Source organism: Euprymna scolopes, chromosome 23 (assembly GCF_053919585.1).
Source record: "Euprymna scolopes isolate OS-2025 chromosome 23, ASM5391958v1, whole genome shotgun sequence".
NCBI lineage: Eukaryota > Metazoa > Mollusca > Cephalopoda > Sepiida > Sepiolidae > Euprymna > Euprymna scolopes.
Window position 1 is genome coordinate 121,033,055 of NC_136504.1, and position 15,210 is coordinate 121,048,264.

The 15,210-nt window shown below is 31.9% G+C and overlaps 2 pseudogenes; both read left to right on the top strand.

Annotated features, from left to right (window-relative positions):
* The first annotated feature begins 5,546 nt into the window (after positions 1 to 5,546).
* LOC145246302 (U2 spliceosomal RNA) lies at positions 5,547 to 5,680 on the top strand (annotated as a pseudogene).
* A 6,877-nt stretch (positions 5,681 to 12,557) lies between these two features.
* LOC145246303 (U2 spliceosomal RNA) lies at positions 12,558 to 12,691 on the top strand (annotated as a pseudogene).
* The last annotated feature ends 2,519 nt before the right edge of the window (positions 12,692 to 15,210 follow it).

Here is a 15,210-nt window from a genome sequence, read left to right on the forward strand (position 1 = left end):
ATACAACATAATGTGTCTATATTACATCCCTGGCAACGCCTAGAAACCAGCTAGAACATGTATTTCAGTCAATCTTTATTATATCCTGGGCTATGCCGGGAAACCAGCTAATCTCTTTTTAGTGACTTGACCACCAAAATACCTCCCTAAGTGTGTCCTTTCTTTTGAACTTATTAGATATAGGTATCTAGAAATGTGTGTGAAATTTTGTTGAATGCATTGTTCACTATGATTTTCTTATTGTTCTACACAATATCAACTGTAGCGAAATAACACAGTAAACTTAGTGTAGTGTTAGAATAAAGAGCAAAGGAAAAAATTAGAATCATATTTTGTAATTGCAAATCTAAATTTGCTAGCATGTACCAGTATTTGCCAGGTTGTGGAAATTTGGAACTTATAACATATCTAGTGGCCTTTTCCTAGATACCTATTGCTAAAAATTATACTTTCATTTTGTTAGAAAAATCTCTCTTCAGATGCCCTGCATCATTCAAAATAAAAACAAATATTTTTATAATTGTTTCAGTATATTGCTACACAATGTGAAAGTTTTTAACGTTTGTAAAAAAAATCATGAATGTGCTTATATTGCAAAAAAGAAAATATCAGTGCACAGTATTGAAAGTGTTTGAGATTCAAAAGTCTGTAACATTTCTACTAACTTCATAAGATGTCATGTGAGAAACTGAATTGAATATCAAGACATTATCTGAAGCGTTTTTATTTTGGTGTAACATATGTGTTTACAGTGAACCTTAACTTTTAATAAACAGATTGGTATGCAATGACATAGGCTAAGAATCTTTAAAATATATATAAATTGGAAAAATGTGTGAACAAATGGAAAAAAAATGATCCGCTCCACTTGATGACATCAAGCACAGTAATATTTTAGTGAAGAAAATATGAAATTGATGTTCAGTGATTAGTTTGGATGAATGAGAAAATGTAATTGTTTGATGCATAAAAATAACTCAGTTGCTGTATTTGATATTAAGCAGCAAAATATAGTGATTTGAATATTTGGGAAAACATCAAACCAGATTATGTAAAAAGAAAAAAAAAAGATGAAATTAGAAAATATATATTTTATGTTTATGAGTTCTGCCAATCAAAATTTTGTGGCAGAAATTGGGTGATTACCATGCAATTTTATTTTGGTAAAATTCTTAAATTATTAGAATGTTTATTATAATTTCTAATTAGTGACTTGTTATAATCAAAATCCGCCCTAAAGAGTGTCCTTTCTTTTATTAGGTATCAGAGTAGGTATCAAGATTTCTACTTCTATACAAATGTGATATTTCAGATCTGTACATAAAAAATTTGTTGAATATATAGGTTGAGAATTGTTCTGTGTCGCTCTCTCTCACACACACACGCATTCTCACTTTTATAGATATAATAGATAGATTACTCTAGATATATTTCCATATGTCTGAATACCCTATATACAAATTTTCAAATCTGAAGATAAAAAAATTTGTTGAGTATATAGGTTGAAAATTGTTCTCTCTCTCTCACACACACATTCTCAATTTTAGAGATATAATAGATAGATTATGCTAGATATATTTCCATATGTCTGAATACCCTATATACAAATTTTCTAATCTGTAGATCAAATATTTGTTGAATATATAGGTTGAAAATTGTTCTTACTCTCTCTCTCTCTCTCTCTGGCTACCTCACACACACATTCTAACTTTTATAGATATAATAGATAGATTATGCTAGATATATTTCCATATGTGTGAATACCCTATATACAAATTTTCTAATTTGTAGATAAAAAATTTGTAGAGTGCATAGGTTGAGAATTGTTCTCTCTATCTCTCACACACACACATTCTAACTTTTAAAGATATAATAGATTATGCTAGATATATTTCGATATTTCTGAATACCCTATATATAAAAATTTGTTGAATGTATAGGTTGAGAACTGTTCTCTCTCTCTCTCTCTCTCGCTCACACACACACACATTCTCACTTTTATAGATATAATAGAAAGATTATCCTAGATATATTTCTATTTGTATGAATACTCTATATACACATTTTAAAATCTGTAGATAAAGAATTTGTTGAGTATATGGGTTGAGAATTGTTCTCTCTCTCTCTCTCTCTCTCACACACACACACACATTCTCACTTTTATAGATATAATAGATTATGCTAGATATATTTCCATATGTCTGAATACCCTATATACAAATTTTCAAATCTGTAGATAAAAAATTTGTTGAGTATATAGGTTGAGAATTGTTCTCTCTCTCTCTATCACACACATTCTCACTTTTATAGATATAATAGACAGATTATGCCAGATATATTAAAATATGTCTGAATGCCCAATATACAAATTTTGAAATCTGTAGATAAAAAATTTGTTGTATACATAGGTTGACAATTGTCCTCTCTCTCACACACACACACATTCTCACTTTTATACATATAATAGATAGATTATGCTAGATATATTTCTATATGTCTGAACACCCTATATACAAATGTTCAAATCTGTGGATAAAAAATTTGTTGAATGTATAGGTTGAGAATTTTTATCTCTCTCTTTTTCTCTCTCTCTCTCTCGCTATCTCACACACACGCATTCTCACTTTTATAGATAAAATAGATAGATTATGCTAGATATATTTCCATATGTCTGAATACCCTATATACAAAGTTTCAAATCTGTAGATAAAAAATTTGTTGAATATATAGGTTTAGAATTGTTCTCTCTCTCTCTCTCACACACACATTCTAACTTTTGTAGTTATAATAGATAGATTATGCTAGATATATTTCCATATGTCTGAATACCCTATATACAAATTTTCTAAACTGTAGGTAAAAAATTTGTTGAGTATGTAGGTTAAGAATTGTTCTCTCTCTCTCTCACACACACACACACACACAAGTTCTCACTTTTATAGATATTCTGTGCCCAAAAATGTGTGGAATATATAGGTTGAGAATTGTTCTCTCTCTCTCTCTCTCACACATATTCTCACTTTTATAGGTTATATAGGTTGAGAATTTTTTGCTCTTTCCATCACTCACATTCACACTTTTATAGATATAATACATAGATTATGCCAGATATATTTACATATGTCTGAATACCCAATATACACATTTTCAAATCTGTAGATAAAAAATTAGTTGAATATATAGGTTGAGAATTGTTCTCTCTCTCTCTCTTTCTCTCTCTCTCACACACACATTCTCACTTTTATAGATATAATAGATAGATTATGCTAGATATATTTCCATACGTCTGAATACCCTATATCCAAATTTTCTAATATGTAGATAAAAAATTTGTTGAATATATAGGGTGAGAATTTTCCTTCCTCTCTTTCTCTCTCTCTCTTTCTCACACACACACAAGCTGAAAATTGTTCTCTCTCTCTCTCTGACTCTCTCTCTCTCTCTCACACACACACACACATGGTCATTTTATAGATATAATAGATAGGTTATGCTAGATATATTTCTATATGTCTGAATACCCTATATACAAATTTTTAAATCTGTAGATAAAAAATTTGTTGAGTATATAGGTTGAGAATTGTTCTTTCTCTCTCTCTCACACACACATTCTCACTTTTATAGATATAATAGATTATGCTAGATATATTTCCAAATGTCTGAATACCCTATATACAAATTTTCAAATCTGTAAAGATAGAATTTGTTGAATATATAGGTTGAGAATTGTTCTCTCTCTCTCTCTTTCACACACATTCTCACTTTTATAGATATAATAGATAGATTATGCTAGATATATTTCCTTATGTCTGAATACCCTATATACAAATTATCAAATCTGTAGATACAAAATTTGTTGAGTATATAGGTTGAGAATTGTTCTCTCTCTCTCTCTCTCTCTCTCTCACTCACTCACTCACTCACTCACTCACTCACTCACTCACACACACACACACACATTCTACCTTTTATAGATATAATAGATTATGCTAGATATATTTCCATATGTCTGAATACCCTGTATACAAATTTTCAGATCTGTACATAAAAATTAGTTGAATATATAGGTTGAGAATTGTTCTCTCTCTCTCTCTTCTCTCTCTCTCTTTCACACACATTCTCACTTTTCTAGATATAATAGATAGATTATGCTAGATATATTTCCATATGTCTGAATACCCTATATACAAATTTTATAATCGGTAGATAAAAAATTTGTTGAATATATAGGGTGAGAATTGTACTTACTCTCTCTCTCTCTCTCTCTCTCTCTCTCTCACGCACACATTCTCACTTTTATGGATATAATAGATAGATTATGCTGGATATATTTCCATATGTCTGAATACCCTATATACAAATGGTCAAATCTGTAGATAACAAATTTATTGAATAGATAGGTTGAGAATTGTTCTCTCTCTCTCTCTCGCAACCTTACACACACAACCACACGCAAACATTCTGACTTTTATAGATATAATAGATCGATTATGCTAGATATATTTCCATATGTCTGAATACCCAATATACAAATTTTCAAATCTGTAGGTAAAAAATTTGTTGAATATATAGGTTGAGAATTGTTCTCTCTCTCTCACACACTCACATTCTCACTTTTATAGATATAATGTATAGATTATGCTAGATATATTTCTATATGTCTGAATACCCTATATACAAAGTTTAAAATCCGTAGATAAAAATACGTTGAGTATATAGGTTGAGAATTGTTCTCTCTCTCTCTTACGCACACACACACACACACACACACACACATTTTCACTTTTATAGATATAATAGATAGATTATGCTAGATATATTTCCATATGTCTGAATACCCTATATACAAATTTTCAAATCTGTAGATAAAAAATGTATTGAATATATAGGTTGAGAATTGTTGTCTCTCTCTCTCTCTCTCTCTCTCTCTCTCTCTCTCTCTCTCTGGCTACCTCACACACACACACATTTTCACTTTTATAGATATAATAGATAGATTATGCTAGATATATTTCCATATGTCTGAATACCCTATATACAAACTTTCAAATCTGTAGATAAAAAATTTGTTGAGTATATAGGTTGAGAATTGTTCTCTCTCTCTCACACGAAACTGTGCGCTCGGCTTCTTCCCCCCCTTCCCACCCCAAATGCTTGGGAAACTGTGCACTGTTTTTGTTGGTTTTCAAGCTGCCTCTTCCCCCCCCACACACACACACAGTTTAACAGTAGTAGGAGGTCAAGAGAAAGAGGGTGAGAGAGAGTGAAGAGTAAGTTGGTGAGAGAGAGAGAAAAGAGAAAGAGGGTGTTGGTTTTATATTTTTATTATCGTCTAATATTTTGAAAGCTGAATTTCTAATAAAATGTGCATCTATAGGAGATAATGCCTGGGAATGTGTTCCTCCCCCCCACAGTTTAACAGTGGTGTGACGTCAAGAGAAAGAGGGTGAGAGAGAGGGAAGAGTAAGTGGGTGAGAGAGAGAAAGAGAGAGAAAAAAAAAGAAAGACGGTGTTGGTTTTGTGAAAAAAGTTGTTATTTACAATTGTTCGCATTCTTGGCCTTTTGGTCAAGATCAAAGTGTAGTATCTGTTCTTCAGATGCTGCACTTCTATTTCTTGTTCTCTTTCGGTGGAGGAGAAATCCTCCACGACTGAGACAATTTTTATTTTTGTACCTTTTCTCCACGTTAAAAAACGACCCTGGTGTCTAACTCTGTCCCGTGGGGAGGCATAGTAAATAGGTACAATTGTTCGCCATTAGTGGATGTTGACGTCACGTCACGTGACATGACTAAGCGTTTTTTTTTTTTAGTATGAATAACATTTTTTGTTTTAATTATAAAGTCTACACTTAATTTTATAGAAAATGATGTATATATAATAGAAAAAAAAAATTACTGGTTTTGTTGGATTCAAGTGGATCCCCCCCTCCAGTTTAAGAGATAGCAGGTCACGTGGTAATATACAAAATGGCTAGCGTAAATATAAAGATCGGTTTTTTTATCGACGAATATTTTGAAAGCTGAATTTTTTTTTATTCCTGTACATTTTTTCCTGATATTTTTCGTTAAAACTCTTGTATAAATACTATTTTTAACCAGTTAAATACGTTGGAGACATTGTCATGGAGTTTAATAATCTCTAGAACAAAGCAGAAGAGAAATTACAAAAGTATCGGTAAAACAAAGTGTTTGTTTACATTTGTTCGCCATTACTGGATGTTGACGTCACGTCACGTGACATGACTAAGCGTTTTTGGATTATGTAATATTAACATTAAAATGACAGGTTTTTTTTGGGGCCCCCCTAGGAGAGAAATGATCAGTTCACCCCCTTTTAATGGTCCGTTTGGTGTGGAATTTCGATATTTGTCATGCGGGTGATCAAGGTTCAATATGATACATAATTTGTCAACTTTGGTTGTGTCTGTCAAAAGTTTGAGCTGACGTCACGTCACGTGACACGTATTGAATAACGTTAAAATGACAGGGTTTTTTTGGGGCCCCCCTAGGAGAAAAACGATCAGTTGACCCCTTTCTACTGGTCCGTTTGACGTGAAATTTCGATATTTGTCATCCGGGTGATCAAGGTGCAATATGATACCAAATTTGTCAACTCTGGTTCCGTCTTTCAAAAGTTTTAGCGTTACAAACAAACATACATACATACATACATACATACATACACACCGATTTTTGCCTTTTATATATATAGAAGACTAGCAGGGCTACCCGGCGTTGCTCGGGACCGTATAAACAATGAAAAAACAAAAGCAGATATTGAACATATGTTTGATTCTTAGGGGAGAGGAATCTTTCATCTCTATGTATTATTTGTTTTATCTACCCTAGGACTGATATTGTTCATGTTTTATCCCTAGCATAGGTAATTTACAGCATGTATATGAAATTGTTTTACCTTAGGGAGAAGAGAACAGGTAATATACAACATAATGTGTCTATATTACATCCCTGGCAACGCCTAGAAACCAGCTAGAACATGTATTTCAGTCAATCTTTATTATATCCTGGGCTATGCCGGGAAACCAGCTAATCTCTTTTTAGTGACTTGACCACCAAAATACCTCCCTAAGTGTGTCCTTTCTTTTGAACTTATTAGATATAGGTATCTAGAAATGTGTGTGAAATTTTGTTGAATGCATTGTTCACTATGATTTTCTTATTGTTCTACACAATATCAACTGTAGCGAAATAACACAGTAAACTTAGTGTAGTGTTAGAATAAAGAGCAAAGGAAAAAATTAGAATCATATTTTGTAATTGCAAATCTAAATTTGCTAGCATGTACCAGTATTTGCCAGGTTGTGGAAATTTGGAACTTATAACATATGTAGTGGCCTTTTTCTAGATACCTATTGCTAAAAATTATACTTTCATTTTGTTAGAAAAATCTCTCTTCAGATGCCCTGCATCATTCAAAATAAAAACAAATATTTTTATAATTGTTTCAGTATATTGCTACACAATGTGAAAGTTTTTAACGTTTGTAAAAAAAATCATGAATGTGCTTATATTGCAAAAAAGAAAATATCAGTGCACAGTATTGAAAGTGTTTGAGATTCAAAAGTCTGTAACATTTCTACTAACTTCATAAGATGTCATGTGAGAAACTGAATTGAATATCAAGACATTATCTGAAGCGTTTTTATTTTGGTGTAACATATGTGTTTACAGTGAACCTTAACTTTTAATAAACAGATTGGTATGCAATGACATAGGCTAAGAATCTTTAAAATATATATAAATTGGAAAAATGTGTGAACAAATGAAAAAAAAATGATCCGCTCCACTTGATGACATCAAGCACAGTAATATTTTAGTGAAGAAAATATGAAATTGATGTTCAGTGATTAGTTTGGATGAATGAGAAAATGTAATTGTTTGATGCATAAAAATAACTCAGTTGCTGTATTTGATATTAAGCAGCAAAATATAGTGATTTGAATATTTGGGAAAACATCAAACCAGATTATGTAAAAAGAAAAAAAAAAGATGAAATTAGAAAATATATATTTTATGTTTATGAGTTCTGCCAATCAAAATTTTGTGGCAGAAATTGGGTGATTACCATGCAATTTTATTTTGGTAAAATTCTTAAATTATTAGAATGTTTATTATAATTTCTAATTAGTGACTTGTTATAATCAAAATCCGCCCTAAAGAGTGTCCTTTCTTTTATTAGGTATCAGAGTAGGTATCAAGATTTCTACTTCTATACAAATGTGATATTTCAGATCTGTACATAAAAAATTTGTTGAATATATAGGTTGAGAATTGTTCTGTGTCGCTCTCTCTCACACACACACACGCATTCTCACTTTTATAGATATAATAGATAGATTACTCTAGATATATTTCCATATGTCTGAATACCCTATATACAAATTTTCAAATCTGTAGATAAAAAAATTTGTTGAGTATATAGGTTGAAAATTGTTCTCTCTCTCTCTCTCACACACACATTCTCAATTTTAGAGATATAATAGATAGATTATGCTAGATATATTTCCATATGTCTGAATACCCTATATACAAATTTTCTAATCTGTAGATCAAATATTTGTTGAATATATAGGTTGAAAATTGTTCTTACTCTCTCTCTCTCTCTCTCTGGCTACCTCACACACACATTCTAACTTTTATAGATATAATAGATAGATTATGCTAGATATATTTCCATATGTGTGAATACCCTATATACAAATTTTCTAATTTGTAGATAAAAAATTTGTAGAGTGCATAGGTTGAGAATTGTTCTCTCTATCTCTCACACACACACATTCTAACTTTTAATGATATAATAGATTATGCTAGATATATTTCGATATTTCTGAATACCCTATATATAAAAATTTGTTGAATGTATAGGTTGAGAACTGTTCTCTCTCTCTCTCTCTCTCTCTCGCTCACACACACACACATTCTCACTTTTATAGATATAATAGAAAGATTATCCTAGATATATTTCTATTTGTATGAATACTCTATATACAAATTTTAAAATCTGTAGATAAAGAATTTGTTGAGTATATGGGTTGAGAATTGTTCTCTCTCTCTCTCTCTCTCTCTCTCACACACACACACACATTCTCACTTTTATAGATATAATAGATTATGCTAGATATATTTCCATATGTCTGAATACCCTATATACAAATTTTCAAATCTGTAGATAAAAAATTTGTTGAGTATATAGGTTGAGAATTGTTCTCTCTCTCTCTATCACACACATTCTCACTTTTATAGATATAATAGACAGATTATGCCAGATATATTGAAATATGTCTGAATGCCCAATATACAAATTTTGAAATCTGTAGATAAAAAATTTGTTGTATACATAGGTTGACAATTGTCCTCTCTCTCACACACACACACATTCTCACTTTTATACATATAATAGATAGATTATGCTAGATATATTTCTATATGTCTGAACACCCTATATACAAATGTTCAAATCTGTGGATAAAAAATTTGTTGAATGTATAGGTTGAGAATTTTTATCTCTCTCTTTTTCTCTCTCTCTCTCTCGCTATCTCACACACACGCATTCTCACTTTTATAGATAAAATAGATAGATTATGCTAGATATATTTCCATATGTCTGAATACCCTATATACAAAGTTTCAAATCCGTAGATAAAAAATTTGTTGAATATATAGGTTTAGAATTGTTCTCTCTCTCTCTCTCTCTCTCACACACACATTCTAACTTTTGTAGTTATAATAGATAGATTATGCTAGATATATTTCCATATGTCTGAATACCCTATATACAAATTTTCTAAACTGTAGGTAAAAAATTTGTTGAGTATGTAGGTTAAGAATTGTTCTCTCTCTCTCTCACACACACACACACACACAAGTTCTCACTTTTATAGATATAATAGATAGATTATGCTAGATATATTTCTATATGTCTGCCTACCCTATATACAAATTTCCAAATCTGTGCCCAAAAATGTGTGGAATATATAGGTTGAGAATTGTTCTCTCTCTCTCTCTCTCTCACACATATTCTCACTTTTATAGGTTATATAGGTTGAGAATTTTTTGCTCTTTCCATCACTCACATTCACACTTTTATAGATATAATACATAGATTATGCCAGATATATTTACATATGTCTGAATACCCAATATACACATTTTCAAATCCGTAGATAAAAAATTAGTTGAATATATAGGTTGAGAATTGTTCTCTCTCTCTCTCTTTCTCTCTCTCTCTCACACACACATTCTCACTTTTATAGATATAATAGATAGATTATGCTAGATATATTTCCATACGTCTGAATACCCTATATCCAAATTTTCTAATATGTAGATAAAAAATTTGTTGAATATATAGGGTGAGAATTTTCCTTCCTCTCTTTCTCTCTCTCTCTCTTTCTCACACACACACAAGCTGAAAATTGTTCTCTCTCTCTCTCTGACTCTCTCTCTCTCTCACACACACACACACATGGTCATTTTATAGATATAATAGATAGGTTATGCTAGATATATTTCTATATGTCTGAATACCCTATATACAAATTTTTAAATCTGTAGATAAAAAATTTGTTGAGTATATAGGTTGAGAATTGTTCTTTCTCTCTCTCTCACACACACATTCTCACTTTTATAGATATAATAGATTATGCTAGATATATTTCCAAATGTCTGAATACCCTATATACAAATTTTCAAATCTGTAAAGATAGAATTTGTTGAATATATAGGTTGAGAATTGTTCTCTCTCTCTCTCTTTCACACACATTCTCACTTTTATAGATATAATAGATAGATTATGCTAGATATATTTCCTTATGTCTGAATACCCTATATACAAATTATCAAATCTGTAGATACAAAATTTGTTGAGTATATAGGTTGAGAATTGTTCTCTCTCTCTCTCTCTCTCACTCACTCACTCACTCACTCACTCACAAACACACACACACATTCTACCTTTTATAGATATAATAGATTATGCTAGATATATTTCCATATGTCTGAATACCCTGTATACAAATTTTCAGATCTGTACATAAAAATTAGTTGAATATATAGGTTGAGAATTGTTCTCTCTCTCTCTCTTCTCTCTCTCTCTTTCACACACATTCTCACTTTTCTAGATATAATAGATAGATTATGCTAGATATATTTCCATATGTCTGAATACCCTATATACAAATTTTATAATCGGTAGATAAAAAATTTGTTGAATATATAGGGTGAGAATTGTACTTACTCTCTCTCTCTCTCTCTCTCTCTCACGCACACATTCTCACTTTTATGGATATAATAGATAGATTATGCTGGATATATTTCCATATGTCTGAATACCCTATATACAAATGGTCAAATCTGTAGATAACAAATTTATTGAATAGATAGGTTGAGAATTGTTCTCTCTCTCTCTCTCGCAACCTTACACACACAACCACACGCAAACATTCTGACTTTTATAGATATAATAGATCGATTATGCTAGATATATTTCCATATGTCTGAATACCCAATATACAAATTTTCAAATCTGTAGGTAAAAAATTTGTTGAATATATAGGTTGAGAATTGTTCTCTCTCTCTCACACACTCACATTCTCACTTTTATAGATATAATGTATAGATTATGCTAGATATATTTCTATATGTCTGAATACCCTATATACAAAGTTTAAAATCCGTAGATAAAAATACGTTGAGTATATAGGTTGAGAATTGTTCTCTCTCTCTCTTACGCATACACACACACACACACACATTTTCACTTTTATAGATATAATAGATAGATTATGCTAGATATATTTCCATATGTCTGAATACCCTATATACAAATTTTCAAATCTGTAGATAAAAAATGTATTGAATATATAGGTTGAGAATTGTTGTCTCTCTCTCTCTCTCTCTCTCTCTCTCTCTCTCTCTCTCTCTCGCTCTCTCTCTCTGGCTACCTCACACACACACACATTTTCACTTTTATAGATATAATAGATAGATTATGCTAGATATATTTCCATATGTCTGAATACCCTATATACAAACTTTCAAATCTGTAGATAAAAAATTTGTTGAGTATATAGGTTGAGAATTGTTCTCTCTCTCTCACACGAAACTGTGCGCTCGGCTTCTTCCCCCCCTTCCCACCCCAAATGCTTGGGAAACTGTGCACTGTTTTTGTTGGTTTTCAAGCTGCCTCTTCCCCCCCCCACACACACACAGTTTAACAGTAGTAGGAGGTCAAGAGAAAGAGGGTGAGAGAGAGAGAAGAGTAAGTTGGTGAGAGAGAGAGAAAAGAGAAAGAGGGTGTTGGTTTTATATTTTTATTATCGTCTAATATTTTGAAAGCTGAATTTCTAATAAAATGTGCATCTATAGGAGATAATGCCTGGGAATGTGTTCCCCCCCCCCACAGTTTAACAGTGGTGTGACGTCAAGAGAAAGAGGGTGAGAGAGAGGGAAGAGTAAGTGGGTGAGAGAGAGAAAGAGAGAGAAAAAAAAGAAAGACGGTGTTGGTTTTGTGAAAAAAGTTGTTATTTACAATTGTTCGCATTCTTGGCCTTTTGGTCAAGATCAAAGTGTAGTATCTGTTCTTCAGATGCTGCACTTCTATTTCTTGTTCTCTTTCGGTGGAGGAGAAATCCTCCACGACTGAGACAATTTTTATTTTTGTACCTTTTCTCCACGTTAAAAAACGACCCTGGTGTCTAACTCTGTCCCGTGGGGAGGCATAGTAAATAGGTACAATTGTTCGCCATTAGTGGATGTTGACGTCACGTCACGTGACATGACTAAGCGTTTTTTTTTTTTTAGTATGAATAACATTTTTTGTTTTAATTATAAAGTCTACACTTAATTTTATAGAAAATGATGTATATATAATAGAAAAAAAAAATTACTGGTTTTGTTGGATTCAAGTGGATCCCCCCCCTCCAGTTTAAGAGATAGCAGGTCACGTGGTAATATACAAAATGGCTAGCGTAAATATAAAGATCGGTTTTTTTATCGACGAATATTTTGAAAGCTGAATTTTTTTTTATTCCTGTACATTTTTTCCTGATATTTTTCGTTAAAACTCTTGTATAAATACTATTTTTAACCAGTTAAATACGTTGGAGACATTGTCATGGAGTTTAATAATCTCTAGAACAAAGCAGAAGAGAAATTACAAAAGTATCGGTAAAACAAAGTGTTTGTTTACATTTGTTCGCCATTACTGGATGTTGACGTCACGTCACGTGACATGACTAAGCGTTTTTGGATTATGTAATATTAACATTAAAATGACAGGTTTTTTTGGGGGCCCCCCTAGGAGAGAAATGATCAGTTCACCCCCTTTTAATGGTCCGTTTGGTGTGGAATTTCGATATTTGTCATGCGGGTGATCAAGGTTCAATATGATACATAATTTGTCAACTTTGGTTGTGTCTGTCAAAAGTTTGAGCTGACGTCACGTCACGTGACACGTATTGAATAACGTTAAAATGACAGGGTTTTTTTGGGGCCCCCCTAGGAGAAAAACGATCAGTTGACCCCTTTCTACTGGTCCGTTTGACGTGAAATTTCGATATTTGTCATCCGGGTGATCAAGGTGCAATATGATACCAAATTTGTCAACTCTGGTTCCGTCTTTCAAAAGTTTTAGCGTTACAAACAAACATACATACATACATACATACATACACACCGATTTTTGCCTTGTATATATATAGAAGAAGAAGATATATATATATATATATATATTTACAACTGAATTGTCAGAGGCTATTTAAGAATAAGGGTTAAATAAAGTATAGCAGTCAAAGGGGCAATATCATATTAATCTCTAGAAGTGTACATTTAGTAAATTGGATTACTTAAGGAGAGAGGTCATCAAGAACTTGTTTAAAAGCAAGCAAGCAGGAGAGAGTTCCGCAGGTGTACAGCGCTAAGAAAGAAGCTTTGTTCATGGAATCTACGTTTTGGTTTTTGCACAGATAAAGAGTGGAGAAGTTATTGATAGTGTTTTCAGCTAGAAGGGTGTTTCTCGTGAATACTTGGTGAGAGGGGATCATAGATTGGAGCTTAGATGGTTACTTGCGATGAAAATAATGATAAAGCAGAGACAGGCTCGAAATGCCGCTTCTGTGAGAAAGAGGTTGCAGGGAATAGAACATGGCACCCCCACTAGGCTACGAAGTCTATTTTGCACTCTGTCAAGGCAGAATAAGATATTTCTAGCAGGTGCTGCCCAGATGTGCCAACAATACTCCCTCCTCGTACCTGTCTCTCATATTGGCAGAGAATTGCATCGGCAGGTAGATATCTAGTAAATGGATAGAAGGGGCCCATAATTTTTCCAGCAACTTTCGCAAGGTATTGGATGTACTTGTGCCATTTCAGATCAGGAGTAAAGTTTAACGCTAGAAGCTTGTCAAAATATGGAGCCTCCTTATTACGAGAGCCATTCATTTCGATTGATACCAGATGTTATCAGAGCGTTGATGATGCCAAAATATTTTACAGTGTTTACTGTCAGTTTTGAAAGCGGCTTTAGTCTCAGTACATTTGTTACGTTAGAAGCAATGGAAAAAGTGATTTATGTGCGCAATGGTAGCATCACATTCTGGAGAGAACCATGGCTGGCTGTTAGTTGTTGCTGGAATTTTTTCGAGGGTATGAGATGTCTATACCTACAATTAACCATTCCTCAGCTCTGAAACTATAGAGGACACATCCTTTTAAAACATGGAACGCAGAGGTAGATCTGATATATATATATATATATATATATATATATATATATATATATATATATATATATATATATATATATATACTCTTTATTTGTTTTTAGTACTCGTATTTACCTCGATAATCTTCCTTGGTTACTTAACTACTGGAAAACAAAAACCTAAGATAATATACATATATATATATATATATATATATATATATATATATATATATATATATATATCAGATTATATATATATATATATCAGATTAAAATTATATATACACATATATATCAGATTAAAGTATTCAAGAGTTATAATGAATTTGCTTAGTTTATTAAGATATATTTTATTAACATATACACACACGCACACACACACACACACACACACACATATATATATATATATATACATATATATATATATGATATTTTAATTTATGAAGATGGCGTGTGTATAATAGAATCAATCCACTATTA